The sequence below is a fragment of the Pelobates fuscus genome, chromosome 13 (genome assembly GCF_036172605.1).
Source record: "Pelobates fuscus isolate aPelFus1 chromosome 13, aPelFus1.pri, whole genome shotgun sequence".
NCBI classification, from domain to species: Eukaryota; Metazoa; Chordata; class Amphibia; order Anura; family Pelobatidae; genus Pelobates; species Pelobates fuscus.
In genome coordinates, this window is record NC_086329.1 from 108,904,735 (window position 1) to 108,919,569 (window position 14,835).

Sequence of the window (14,835 nt, forward strand, 5' to 3'; positions counted from 1 at the left end):
TGATACCTTTTATATATATAAATCCCAGAGTATTGCAGTATGCAATGATACCTTTTATATATATAAATCCCAGAGTATTGCGGTATGCAATGATACCTTTTATATATATAAATCCCAGAGTATTGCGGTATGCAGTGATACCTTTATATATATAAATCCCAGAGTATTGCGGTATGCAATGATACCATTTATATATATAAATCCCAGAGTATTGCAGTATGCGATGATACCTTTATATATATATAAATCCCAGAGTATTGCAGTATGCAATGATACCTTTTATATATATAAATCCCAGAGTATTGCAGTATGCAATTATACCTTTTATATATATAAATCCCAGAGTATTGCAGTATGCAATGATACCTTTTATATATATATAAATCCCAGAGTATTGCAGTATGCAATGATACCTTTTATATATATAAATCCCAGAGTATTGCGGTATGCAGTGATACCTTTTATATATATAAATCCCAGAGTATTGCAGTATGCAGTGATACCTTTTATATATATAAATCCCAGAGTATTGCAGTATGCAATGATACCTTTTATATATATAAATCCCAGAGTATTGCGGTATGCAATGATACCTTTTATATATATAAATCCCAGAGTATTGCGGTATGCAGTGATACCTTTATATATATAAATCCCAGAGTATTGCGGTATGCAATGATACCATTTATATATATAAATCCCAGAGTATTGCAGTATGCGATGATACCTTTATATATATATAAATCCCAGAGTATTGCAGTATGCAATGATACCTTTCATATATATATAAATCCCAGAGTATTGCAGTATGCAATTATACCTTTTATATATATAAATCCCAGAGTATTGCGGTATGCAATGATACCATTTATATATATAATTCCCAGAGTATTGCGGTATGCAATGATACCTTTATATATATATAAATCCCAGAGTATTGCAGTATGCAATGATACCTTTTATATATATAAATCCCAGAGTATTGCGGTATGCAATGATACCTTTTATATATATAAATCCCAGAGTATTGCGGTATGCAGTGATACCTTTATATATATAAATCCCAGAGTATTGCGGTATGCAATGATACCATTTATATATATAAATCCCAGAGTATTGCAGTATGCGATGATACCTTTATATATATATAAATCCCAGAGTATTGCAGTATGCAATGATACCTTTTATATATATAAATCCCAGAGTATTGCAGTATGCAATTATACCTTTTATATATATAAATCCCAGAGTATTGCAGTATGCAATGATACCTTTTATATATATAAATCCCAGAGTATTGCAGTATGCAATGATACCTTTTATATATATAAATCCCAGAGTATTGCGGTATGCAGTGATACCTTTTATATATATAAATCCCAGAGTATTGCGGTATGCAATGATACCTTTTATATATATAAATCCCAGAGTATTGCAGTATGCAGTGATACCTTTTATATATATAAATCCCAGAGTATTGCAGTATGCAATGATACCTTTTATATATATAAATCCCAGAGTATTGCGGTATGCAATGATACCTTTTATATATATAAATCCCAGAGTATTGCAGTATGCAATGATACCTTTTATATATATAATTCCCAGCGTATTGCAGTATGCAATGATACCTTTTATATATATAAATCCCAGAGTATTACAGTGTGCGATGATACCTTTTATATATATAAATCCCAGAGTATTGCAGTATGCAATGATACCTTTTATATATATAAATCCCAGAGTATTGCAGTATGCAGTGATACCTTTTATATATATATATAAATCCCAGAGTATTGCGGTATGCAATGATACCTTTTATATATATAAATCCCAGAGTATTGCAGTATGCAATGAAACCTTTTATATATATAAATCCCAGCGTATTGCAGTATGCAATGATACCTTTTATATATATAAATCCCAGAGTATTGCAGTATGCAATGATACCTTTTATATATATAAATCCCAGAGTATTGCAGTATGCAATGATACCTTTTATATATATATAAATCCCAGAGTATTGCAGTATGCAATGATACCTTTTATATATATAATTCCCAGAGTATTGCAGTATGCAATGATACCTTTTATATATATAAATCCCAGAGTATTGCAGTATGCAATGATACCTTTTATATATATAAATCCCAGAGTATTGCAGTATGCAATTATACCTTTTATATATATAAATCCCAGAGTATTGCAGTATGCAATGATACCTTTTATATATATAAATCCCAGAGTATTGCAGTATGCAATGATACCTTTTATATATATAAATCCCAGAGTATTGCAGTATGCAGTGATACCTTTTATATATATAAATCCCAGAGTATTGCAGTATGCAATTATACCTTTTATATATATAAATCCCAGAGTATTGCAGTATGCAATGATACCTTTTATATATATAAATCCCAGAGTATTGCAGTAAGCAATGATACCTTTTATATATATAAATCCCAGAGTATTGCAGTATGCAGTGATACCTTTTATATATATAAATCCCAGAGTATTGCAGTATGCAGTGATACCTTTTACATAAAGAAATCCCTGAGTATTGCAGTATACAATGATACCTTTTATATATATATAAATCCCAGAGTATTGCAGTATGCAATGATACCTTTTATATATAGAAATCCCAGAGTATTGCAGTATGTAATGATACCTTTTATATATAGACATCCCAGAGTATTGCAGTATGTAATGATACCTTTTATATATATAAATCCCAGAGTATTGCAGTATGTAATGATACCTTTTATATATATATATAAATCCCAGAGTATTGCAGTTTGTAATCACACCTTTTATATATATAAATCCCAGAGTATTGCAGTTTGTAATGACACCTTTTATATATATAATTCCCAGAGTAATGCAGTATGCAATGATACCTTTTATATATATATAAATCCCAGAGTATTGCAGTATGCAATGATACCTTTATATATATAAATCCCAGCGTATTGCAGTATGCAATGATACCTTTTATATATATATATATAAATCCCAGAGTATTGCAGTATGCAATGATACCTTTTATATATATAAATCCCAGAGTATTGCAGTATGCAATGATACCTTTTATATATATATATAATTCCCAGAGTATTGCGGTATGCAATTATACCTTTTATATATATAATTCCCAGAGTAATGCAGTATGCAATGATACCTTTTATATATATAAATCCCAGAGTATTGCAGTATGCAATGATACCTTTTATATATATAATTCCCAGAGTATTGCAGTATGCAATGATACCTTTTATATATATAAATCCCAGAGTAATGCAGTATGCAATGATACCTTTTATATATATAATTCCCAGAGTATTGCAGTATGCAATGATACCTTTTATATATATAAATCCCAGAGTATTGCAGTATGCAATGATACCTTTTATATATATATATATATATAATTCCCAGAGTATTGCGGTATGCAATTATACCTTTTATATATATAATTCCCAGAGTAATGCAGTATGCAATGATACCTTTTATATATATATATAATTCCCAGAGTATTGCAGTATGCAATGATACCTTTTATATATATAAATCCCAGAGAATTGCAGTATGCAATGATACCTTTATATATATAAATCCCAGCGTATTGCAGTATGCAATGATACCTTTTATATATATAAATCCCAGAGTATTGCAGTATGCAATGATACCTTTTATATATATAATTCCCAGAGTATTGCGGTATGCAATGATACCTTTTATATATATAAATCCCAGAGTATTGCAGTATGCAATGATACCTTTATATATATAAATCCCAGAGTATTGCGGTATGCAATGATACCATTTATATATATAATTCCCAGAGTATTGCAGTATGCAATGATACCTTTTATATATATAAATCCCAGAGTATTGCAGTATGCAATGATACCTTTTATATATATAAATCCCAGAGTATTGCAGTATGTAATGATACCTTTTATATATATAAATCCCAGAGTATTGCAGTATGCAATTATACCTTTTATATATATAAATCCCAGAGTATTGCAGTATGCAATGATACCTTTTATATATATAAATCCCAGAGTATTGCAGTATGCAGTGATACCTTTATATATATATAAATCCCAGAGTATTACAGTGTGCGATGATACCTTTTATATATATAAATCCCAGCGTATTGCAGTATGCAATGATACCTTTTATATATATAAATCCCAGAGTATTGAAGTATGTAATGATACCTTTTATATATATAAATCCCAGAGTATTGCAGTATGCAATTATACCTTTTATATATATAAATCCCAGAGTATTGCAGTATGCAATGATACCTTTTATATATATAAATCCCAGAGTATTGCAGTATGCAGTGATACCTTTATATATATATAAATCCCAGAGTATTACAGTGTGCGATGATACCTTTTATATATATAAATCCCAGCGTATTGCAGTATGCAATGATACCTTTTATATATATAAATCCCAGAGTATTGCAGTATGCAATGATACCTTTTATATATATAAATCCCAGAGTATTGCAGTATGCAATTATACCTTTTATATATATAAATCCCAGAGTATTGCAGTATGCAATGATACCTTTTATATATATAAATCCCAGAGTATTGCAGTATGCAGTGATACCTTTATATATATATAAATCCCAGAGTATTACAGTGTGCGATGATACCTTTTATATATATAAATCCCAGCGTATTGCAGTATGCAATGATACCTTTTATATATATAAATCCCAGAGTATTGCAGTATGCAATGATACCTTTTATATATATAAATCCCAGAGTATTGCAGTATGCAATGATACCTTTTATATATATAAATCCCAGAGTATTGCAGTATGCAATGATACTTTTTATATATATAATTCCCAGAGTATTGCAGTATGCAATGATACCTTTTATATATATAAATCCCAGAGTATTGCAGTATGCAATGATACCTTTTATATATATAAATCCCAGAGTATTGCAGTATGCAATTATACCTTTTATATATATAAATCCCAGAGTATTGCAGTATGCAATGATACCTTTTATATATATAAATCCCAGAGTATTGCAGTATGCAATGATACCTTTTATATATATAAATCCCAGAGTATTGCAGTATGCAGTGATACCTTTTATATATATAAATCCCAGAGTATTGCAGTATGCAATTATACCTTTTATATATATAAATCCCAGAGTATTGCAGTATGCAATGATACCTTTTATATATATAAATCCCAGAGTATTGCAGTAAGCAATGATACCTTTTATATATATAAATCCCAGAGTATTGCAGTATGCAGTGATACCTTTTATATATATAAATCCCAGAGTATTGCAGTATGCAGTGATACCTTTTACATAAAGAAATCCCTGAGTATTGCAGTATACAATGATACCTTTTATATATATATAAATCCCAGAGTATTGCAGTATGCAATGATACCTTTTATATATAGAAATCCCAGAGTATTGCAGTATGTAATGATACCTTTTATATATAGACATCCCAGAGTATTGCAGTATGTAATGATACCTTTTATATATATAAATCCCAGAGTATTGCAGTATGTAATGATACCTTTTATATATATATATAAATCCCAGAGTATTGCAGTTTGTAATCACACCTTTTATATATATAAATCCCAGAGTATTGCAGTTTGTAATGACACCTTTTATATATATAAATCCCAGAGTATTGCTGTATGCAATGATACCTTTTATATATAGAAATCCCAGAGTATTGCTGTATGCAATGATACCTTTTATATATAGAAATCCCAGAGTATTGCAGTTTGTAATGATACCTTTTATATATATAAATCCCAGAGTATTACAGTATGCAGTGATAACTTTTATATATATAAATCAGAGTATTGCAGCATGCAATGATACCTTTTATATATATAATTCCCAGAGTATTGCAGCATGCAATGATACCTTTTATATATATAAATCCCAGAGTATTACAGTATGCAATGATACCTTTTATATATATATAATTCCCAGAGTATTGCGGTATGCAATGATACCTTTTATATATATATAAATCCCAGAGTATTGCAGTATGTAATGATACCTTTTATATATATTTATATATATAAATCCCAGAGTATTGCAGTATGTAATGATACCTTTTATATATATATATATATATATAAATCCCAGAGTATTGCAGTATGCAATGATACCTTTTATATATATATAAATCCCAGAGTATTGCCCTTTTATATATATAATTCCCAGAGTAATGCAGTATGCAATGATACCTTTTATATATATAAATCCCAGAGTATTGCAGTATGCAATGATACCTTTTATATATATAAATAAATCCCAGAGTATTGCAGTATGCAGTGATACCTTTTATATATATAAATCCCAGAGTATTGCAGTATGCAATGATACCTTTTATATATATAAATCCCAGAGTATTGCAGTATGTAATGATACCTTTTATATATATATATATAAATCCCAGAGTATTGCAGTATGCAGTGATACCTTTTATATATATAAATCCCAGAGTATTGCAGTATGTAATGATACCTTTTATATATATATAAATCCCAGAGTATTGCAGTATGCAATGATACCTTTTATATATATAAATCCCAGAGTATTGCAGTACACAATGATACCTTTTATATAAATAAATCCCAGAGTATTGCAGTATGCAATGATACCTTTTATATATATAATTCCCAGAGTATTGCGGTATGTAATGATACCTTTTATATAAATAAATCCCAGAGTATTGCAGTATGCAGTGATACCTTTTATATATATATATAAATCCCAGAGTATTGCAGTATGCAATGATACCTTTTATATATATAAATCCCAGAGTATTGCAGTATGCAGTGATACCTTTTATATATATAAATCCCAGAGTATTGCAGTATGCAATGATACCTTTTATATATATATAAATCCCAGAGTATTGCAGTATGCAATGATACCTTATATATATATATATATATATATATATAAATCCCAGAGTATTACAGTGTGCGATGATACCTTTTATATATATATATATATAAATCCCAGAGTATTGCGGTATGCAATGATACCTTTTATATATATATAAATCCCAGAGTATTGCAGTATGCAATGATACCTTTTATATATATAAATCCCAGAGTATTGCAGTATGCAATGATACCTTTTATATATATATATCCCAGAGTATTGCAGTATGCAATGATACCTTTTATATATATAAATCCCAGAGTATTGCAGTATGCAATGATACCTTTTATATATATAAATCCCAGAGTATTGCGGTATGCAGTGATACCTTTTATATATATATAAATCCCAGAGTATTGCAGTATGCAATGATACCTTTTATATATATATATAAATCCCAGAGTATTGCAGTATGCAATGTTACCTTTTATATATATAAATCCCAGAGTATTGCAGTATGCAATGATACCTTTTATATATATAAATCCCAGAGTATTGCAGTATGCAATGATACCTTTTATATATATAAATCCCAGAGTATTGCGGTATGCAGTGATACCTTTTTTATATATATAAATCCCAGAGTATTGCAGTATGCAATGATACCTTTTATATATATAAATCCCAGAGTATTGCAGTATGCAATGATACCTTTTATATATATAAATCCCAGAGTATTGCGGTATGCAATGATACCTTTTATATATATAAATCCCAGAGTATTGCAGTATGCAGTGATACCATTTATATATATAAATCCCAGAGTATTGCGGTATGCAGTGATACCTTTTATATAAATAAATCCCAGAGTATTGCAGTATGCAATGATACCTTTTCTATATATAAATCCCAGAGTATTGCGGTATGCAGTGATACCTTTTATATAAATAAATCCCAGAGTATTGCAGTATGCAATGATACCTTTTATATATATAAATCCCAGAGTATGATGTGTATTATTATTATTATTATTATTGCCATTTATATAGCGCCAACAGATTCCGTAGCGCTTTACAATATTTTGAGAGGGGGGGATGTAACAATAAATAAGACAATTACAAGAAAACTTACAGGAATAATAGGTTGAAGAGGACCCTGCTCAAATGAGCTTACAGTCTATAGGAGGTGGGGTATTAGAAACATTAGGATAGGAAATATCAAGTAGGAGTGAAGCAGAGCTGGAGGAGAGAGCAAAGCACTATCCCATAGGAGAGAGCAAGAGACAGGTATGTAAGGGAGAGATTACTCTGGGAGGCCATACGCTTTCCTGAAGAGATGGGTTTTAAGGCCCTTCTTAAATGATTGAAGACTAGGGGAGAGTCTGATGGCAGTAGGCAAGTTATTCCATAGGAGAGGAGCCGCCCGTGAGAGGTCCTGCAAGCGTGAGTTGGCCGTACAGGTGCGAGCAGCGGTCAGGAGGTGGTCGCGGGCAGAGCAGAGGGTACGAGGAGGGGCATACCTCTGGATCAGTGAAGAGATATAAGAGGGGCTGGAATTGTTCCGTGCTTTAAATGTATGGGTTAGCACTTTGAATTGACTCCTATAGGATACAGGGAGCCAATGTAAGGACTGGCAGAGGGGCGAGGTGTGAGAGGACCGACTGGATAGGAAAATCAGTCTAGCTGCAGCATTCATTACAGACTGTAGCGGGGCAGTACGGCTTTTGGGGAGACCAATCAGGAGAGAGTTACAGTAATCCATGCGGGAAATTACTAGAGCATGGACAAGCTCCTTGGTAGCATCTTGCGTAAGAAAGGGGCGGATGCGGGCTATGTTTTTGAGTTGGAACCTACAGGACTTGGCAACAAACTGGATGTGAGACTCAAAGGTGAGACCAGAGTCAAGTATGACGCCAAGACAGCGCGCTTGTAGGGATGGACTTATGTGGATATCACTGACTTGAAGGGAGAGTGAGAGAGGAGGATCAGTATTAGGAGGAGGAAAGACAAGGAGTTCAGTTTTAGAGAGGTTAAGTTTGAGAAAGCGTGACGACATCCAGTCAGAGATGGAAGAGAGGCAAGCAGTGACACGTTGCAGGACGACCGGGGAGAGGTCCGGTGAGGAGAGGTATATCTGAGTGTCATCAGCGTACAGGTGGTAGTTGAATCCAAAAGAGGCAATAAGTTTTCCAAGAGAGGCAGTATAAAGAGAAAATAGAAGGGGACCAAGGACAGAGCCTTGGGGAACTCCAACCAGTATGTAATGATACCTTTTATATATATAAATCCCAGAGTATTGCAGTATGCAATGATACCTTTTATATATATATAAATCCCAGAGTATTGCAGTATGTACAGAACAGGGCAAGGCATACAAACATACAGCTGCGCATATATATATATATATATATATATATATATATACATACACACACACACACAGATATACATACACACACACACACAGATATACACACACACACACACACACACACACAGAGATACACACAGATATATACACACACACATAGAAACACACAGATACACACACACAGATATACACAGATACACACACAGATATATACACACATAGATGTACATAAATTGATCCAATAAAGGTGAAGCGGGAATATTGAAAAATAACTATATAAGACATTAAGATGTGTGTTTATATAAAGTTGTGGTAGTGTGTGAGAAAGCCAGATTAAGTCCTTCATTTCTGGTGTTAAAATGTGTGATCATATTCATCTCAAATGTCTTTCGTTCATGAGAGTCTTTGAAATTCCCTTTAAGAACTTTAATCCTGAGGATTTGGATGGAGTGACCAGTCTGGGTGAAGTGATGACCAACGGGGGTACAATATCCGTTTTCCTTGTGGTTCTTGATTGAGCGTCTGTGTAGATTAATTCTGAGATGCAGCTTAAGGCCAGTTTCTCCAATGTAGCAAGCTTTGTCACACACTGTATCATGTACACCACATTCGTAGATGTACACGAATATGATCTCTTAATGTTGTATGATTTGTTATTGCCACATATATGTTGACACAGTTTGCAGAGTGATTTGTTGCATTCTCCTTCTAGAGTTGGGTTGTATGTAACTATGTATGTATGTAAGTATTTGTGTGTGTTCCCTTAATTTAACTTGCCAGCTTCAGAAGGAGTTACAGACAGGGGAAAGTTAGAGACTCCCCCGTTCAACACTACCAGCTTATAGATCATAGAGTTATGGAATTTTTAGTCCTACAAGAGCAGAGGAGTTAAGTTGGATCCCCCGTTACACTCCCTCCCTGCAGGATATGGTAACGTCCCCCAAATCAGGGGAGTGAAATAACGGGCAGGGTGGGTAATACAGGTCACATTATATATGCAAATCTATTCAGAGTTCTGTGAGCTAATTAAGGTCCATGTCTCCTTCTTGTAGATAAACATGTGTAGTAGGGTGGATGAATGCATGATCCAAGAAAGGTGGGCAGCCGTCATACAATTATCCAAACACACCCCATTCATCAATTACTAAACTCAAATTAACGTCGACTCCCTGTGTTTTTTTAACCAGTCACATCACATGCTGATGTTTAGCAATGTTCCTCATTTCTGTATCACCTTGTAATTTGTTTTATTAATTATCTTTATTTTTTGTTTTTAACGAACACTCCACACTCTTCAGCTTCTTAAATTGTATAGGGATTATTGAAGTGTTATCGAGTGTTACAGTGTGCAGTCAGGGTGATATCGAGTGTTACAGAGTGCAGTCAGGGTAATATCGAGTATTAGATGCAGTCAGGGTGTTATAGAGTGTTACAGAGTGCAGTCGGGGTGTTATTGAGTGTTACAGAGTGCAGTCGGGGTGTTATTGAGTGTTACAGAGTGCAGTCAGGGTGATATTGAGTATTAGATGCAGTCAGGGTGATATTGAGTATTCGATGCAGTCAGGGTGATATCGAGTGTTACAGAGTGCAGTCAGTGTGTAGTCGGGGTGTTATCGAGTGTTACAGAGTGCAGTCAGTGTGTAGTCGGGGTGTTATCGAGTGCAGTCAGTGTGTAGTCGGGGTGTTATCGAGTGCAGTCAGTGTGTAGTCGGGGTGTTATCGAGTGCAGTCAGGGTGCAGTCAGTGTGCAGTCGGGGTGTTATCGAGTGTTACAGAGTGCAGTCGGGGTGTTATTGAGTGTTACAGAGTGCAGTTGGGGTGTTATCGAATGTTACAGAGTGCAGTCGGGGTGTTATTGAATGTTACAGAGTGCAGTCGGGGTGTTATCGAGTGTTACAGAGTGCAGTCAGGGTGTTATCGAGTGTTACAGAGTGCAGTCAGGGTGTTATCAAGTGTTACAGAGTGCAGTCGGGGTGTTATTGAGTGTTACAGAGTGCAGTCGGGGTGTTATTGAGTGTTACAGAGTGCAGTCGGGGTGTTATTGAGTGTGACAGAGTGCAGTCGGAGTGTTATCGAGTTTTACAGAGTGCAGTCGGGGTGTTATTAAGTGTTACAGAGTGCAGTCAGTGTGTAGTCGGGGTGTTATCGAGTGCAGTCAGTGTGTAGTCGGGGTGTTATCGAGTGCAGTCAGGGTGCAGTCGGGGTGTTATCGAGTGTTACAGAGTGCAGTCGGGGTGTTATTGAGTGTTACAGAGTGCAGTCGGGGTGTTATCGAGTGTTACAGAGTGCAGTCGGGGTGTTATTGAGTGTTACAGAGTGCAGTCAGGGTGTTATCGAGTGTTACAGAGTGCAGTCAGGGTGTTATCGAGTGTTACAGAGTGCAGTCGGGGTGTTATTGAGTGTTACAGAGTGCAGTCGGGGTGTTATTGAGTGTTACAGAGTGCAGTCGGAGTGTTATCGAGTGTTACAGAGTGCAGTCGGGGTGTTATCGAGTTTTACAGAGTGCAGTCGGGGTGTTATTAAGTGTTACAGAGTGCAGTCAGTGTGTAGTCGGGGTGTTATCGAGTGCAGTCAGTGTGTAGTCGGGGTGTTATCGAGTGCAGTCAGGGTGCAGTCGGGGTGTTATCGAGTGTTACAGAGTGCAGTCGGGGTGTTATTGAGTGTTACAGAGTGCAGTCGGGGTGTTATTAAGTGTTACAGAGTGCAGTCAGTGTGTAGTCGGGGTGTTATCGAGTGCAGTCAGTGTGTAGTCGGGGTGTTATCGAGTGCAGTCAGGGTGCAGTCGGGGTGTTATCGAGTGTTACAGAGTGCAGTCGGGGTGTTATTGAGTGTTACAGAGTGCAGTCGGGGTGTTATCGAGTGTTACAGAGTGCAGTCAGGGTGTTATCGAGTGTTACAGAGTGCAGTCAGGGTGTTATCGAGTGTTACAGAGTGCAGTCAGGGTGCAGTCGGGGTGTTATCGAGTGTTACAGAGTGCAGTCAGGGTGTTATCGAGTGTTACAGAGTGCAGTCAGGGTGTTATCGAGTGTTACAGAGTGCAGTCGGGGTGTTATCGAGTGTTACAGAGTGCAGTCGGAGTGTTATTGAGTGTTACAGAGTGCAGTCGGAGTGTTATCGAGTGTTACAGAGTGCAGTCGGGGTGTAGTCAGGGTGTTATCGAGTGTTACAGAGTGCAGTCGGGGTGTTATCGAGTGTTACAGAGTTCAGTCAGGGTGTTATCGAGTGTTACAGAGTTCAGTCAGGGTGTTATCGAGTGTTACAGAGTGCAGTCAGGGTGTAGTCAGGGTGTTATCGAGTGCAGTCAGGGTGTTATCGAGTGTTACAGAGTGCAGTCGGGGTGTTATCGAGTGTTACAGAGTTCAGTCAGGGTGTTATCGAGTGTTACAGAGTGCAGTCATAGTGTTATCAGAATTCTATCAGAGTGTTTTCTCTTTGTCACATTACAGAAGTGCAGATTTCAGAGTTAGCCCTTTTATGAAGTGACAAGGTTGCACCATTTAATTCAACAGACAGCTGAATGAGTGCTCTTCCTGATAACTTTGTGCCCGACTCAATGTAGCTATCACCAAGCATGCACTCTCACAGAGAAGCATTGGGAGGTAGAGTGCATGCTTGGCGATATCCTCTCACAGCTGGATTAGAGGCAAATTAACGTTTTATTTTACAGGTTTTGTTGGGGTGAAGGGTGCCAGGAGACCACACAATAATCCAGTATTCTCAATACATGTATTGCATTTCAGACTATATCATAATATACCCTTTTGTCTCTTTGTTCCATGTGTTATCATAAGATTTCACTTTCAGCTTAATTTACCAGATGGAAATTTTCAAGGTCCATTTAAACTGTGTGATCTGTTTATTTCAAGATTCGAGATCCATACAAACTGTGTGATCTGTTTCTTTAAGATTTGAGATCCATTCAAACTGTGTGATCTGTTTCTTCAAGATTTGAGATCCATTCAAACTGTGTGATCTGTTTCTTCAAGATTCGAGATCCATACAAACTGTGTGATCTGTCTCTTCAAGAGTCAGGGTCCATACAAACTGTGTGATCTGTATCTTCAGGATTCGAGATCCATACAAACTGTGTGATCTGTATCTTCAAGAGTCAGGGTCCATGCAAACTGTGTGATCTGTCTCTTCAAGAGTCAGGGTCCATACAAACTGTGTGATCTGTTTCTTCAAGATTCGGGGTCCATACAAACTGTGTGATCTGTGTATTTGAAGATTCGAGATCCATACAAACTGAGTGATCTGTTTCTTCAAGATTCAAGGTCCATACAAACTGTGTGATCTGTATCTTCAAGAGTCAGGGTCCATGCAAACTGTGTGATCTGTCTCTTCAAGATTCAAGATCCATACAAACTGTGTGATCTGTTTCTTCAAGATTCGGGGTCCATACAAACTGTGTGATCTGTGTATTTGAAGATTCGAGATCCATACAAACTGAGTGATCTGTTTCTTCAAGATTCAAGGTCCATACAAACTGTGTGATCTGTATCTTCTAGATTCAAGATCCATACAAACTGTGTGATCTGTGTATTTGAAGATTCGAGATCCATACAAACTGTGTGATCTGTGTATTTAAAGATTCGAGATCCATACAAACTGTGTGATCTGTGTATTTGAAGATTCAAGATCCATACAAACTGTGTGATCTGTCTCTTCAAGAGTCAGGGTCCATACAAACTGTGTGATCTGTCTCTTCAAGAGTCAGGGTCCATACAAACTGTGTGATCTATATCTTCAAGATTCGAGATCCATACAAACTGTGTGATCTGTTTCTTCAAGAGTCAGGGTCCATATAAACTGTGTGATCTGTTTCTTCAAGAGTCAGGGTCCATACAAACTGTGTGATCTGTGTATTTGAAGATTCGAGATTCATACAAACTGTGTGATCTGTTTCTTCAAGATTCAGGGTCCATACAAACTGTGTGATCTGTTTCTTCAAGATTTGGGGTTCATAGAAACTCTGTGATCTGTTTCTTCAAGATTCAGGGTCCATACAAACTGTGATCTGTTTCTTGTAGATGAGCTCCTACCTTTAATGAGTTGCGTGCCTCATCAGAAGGCCCTAACATGTGTGATTTTGTATATCTGAAAAGCACACGCTCTCCATGTGAGACCAACCACTTGCGAAAGGCGACGAAAGATGAAGAATGTTTTTAATATACGTACATTCACAATGATTAGACGGCAGGAGGAATGTCATGATCGCTATAGGGGCTGCATCAAATATTAGCCCTCAATCAAGAACACCTATCAACACCTTGAGACATGTTTATCAATAAGGGAATGAGCTAACAGATGCCGATTAATATACTCAGCATGGGGTATGTAGTTAAAGGACATATTTACTAAAGAATTTGACCCTTAAATTGAACATGCATCTAATAAACAAATACATTGCGTGCTGTGTGGGCTTCTGGTGAGGCCATGCAGCCTCTGATATTTTATTCAAGATTCAAGGCCATGATAGATAGATCGGACATAGAGTGGACAAAGTTATAAACTTTAAACTGGAACTGTTTCTGTCCTGTCA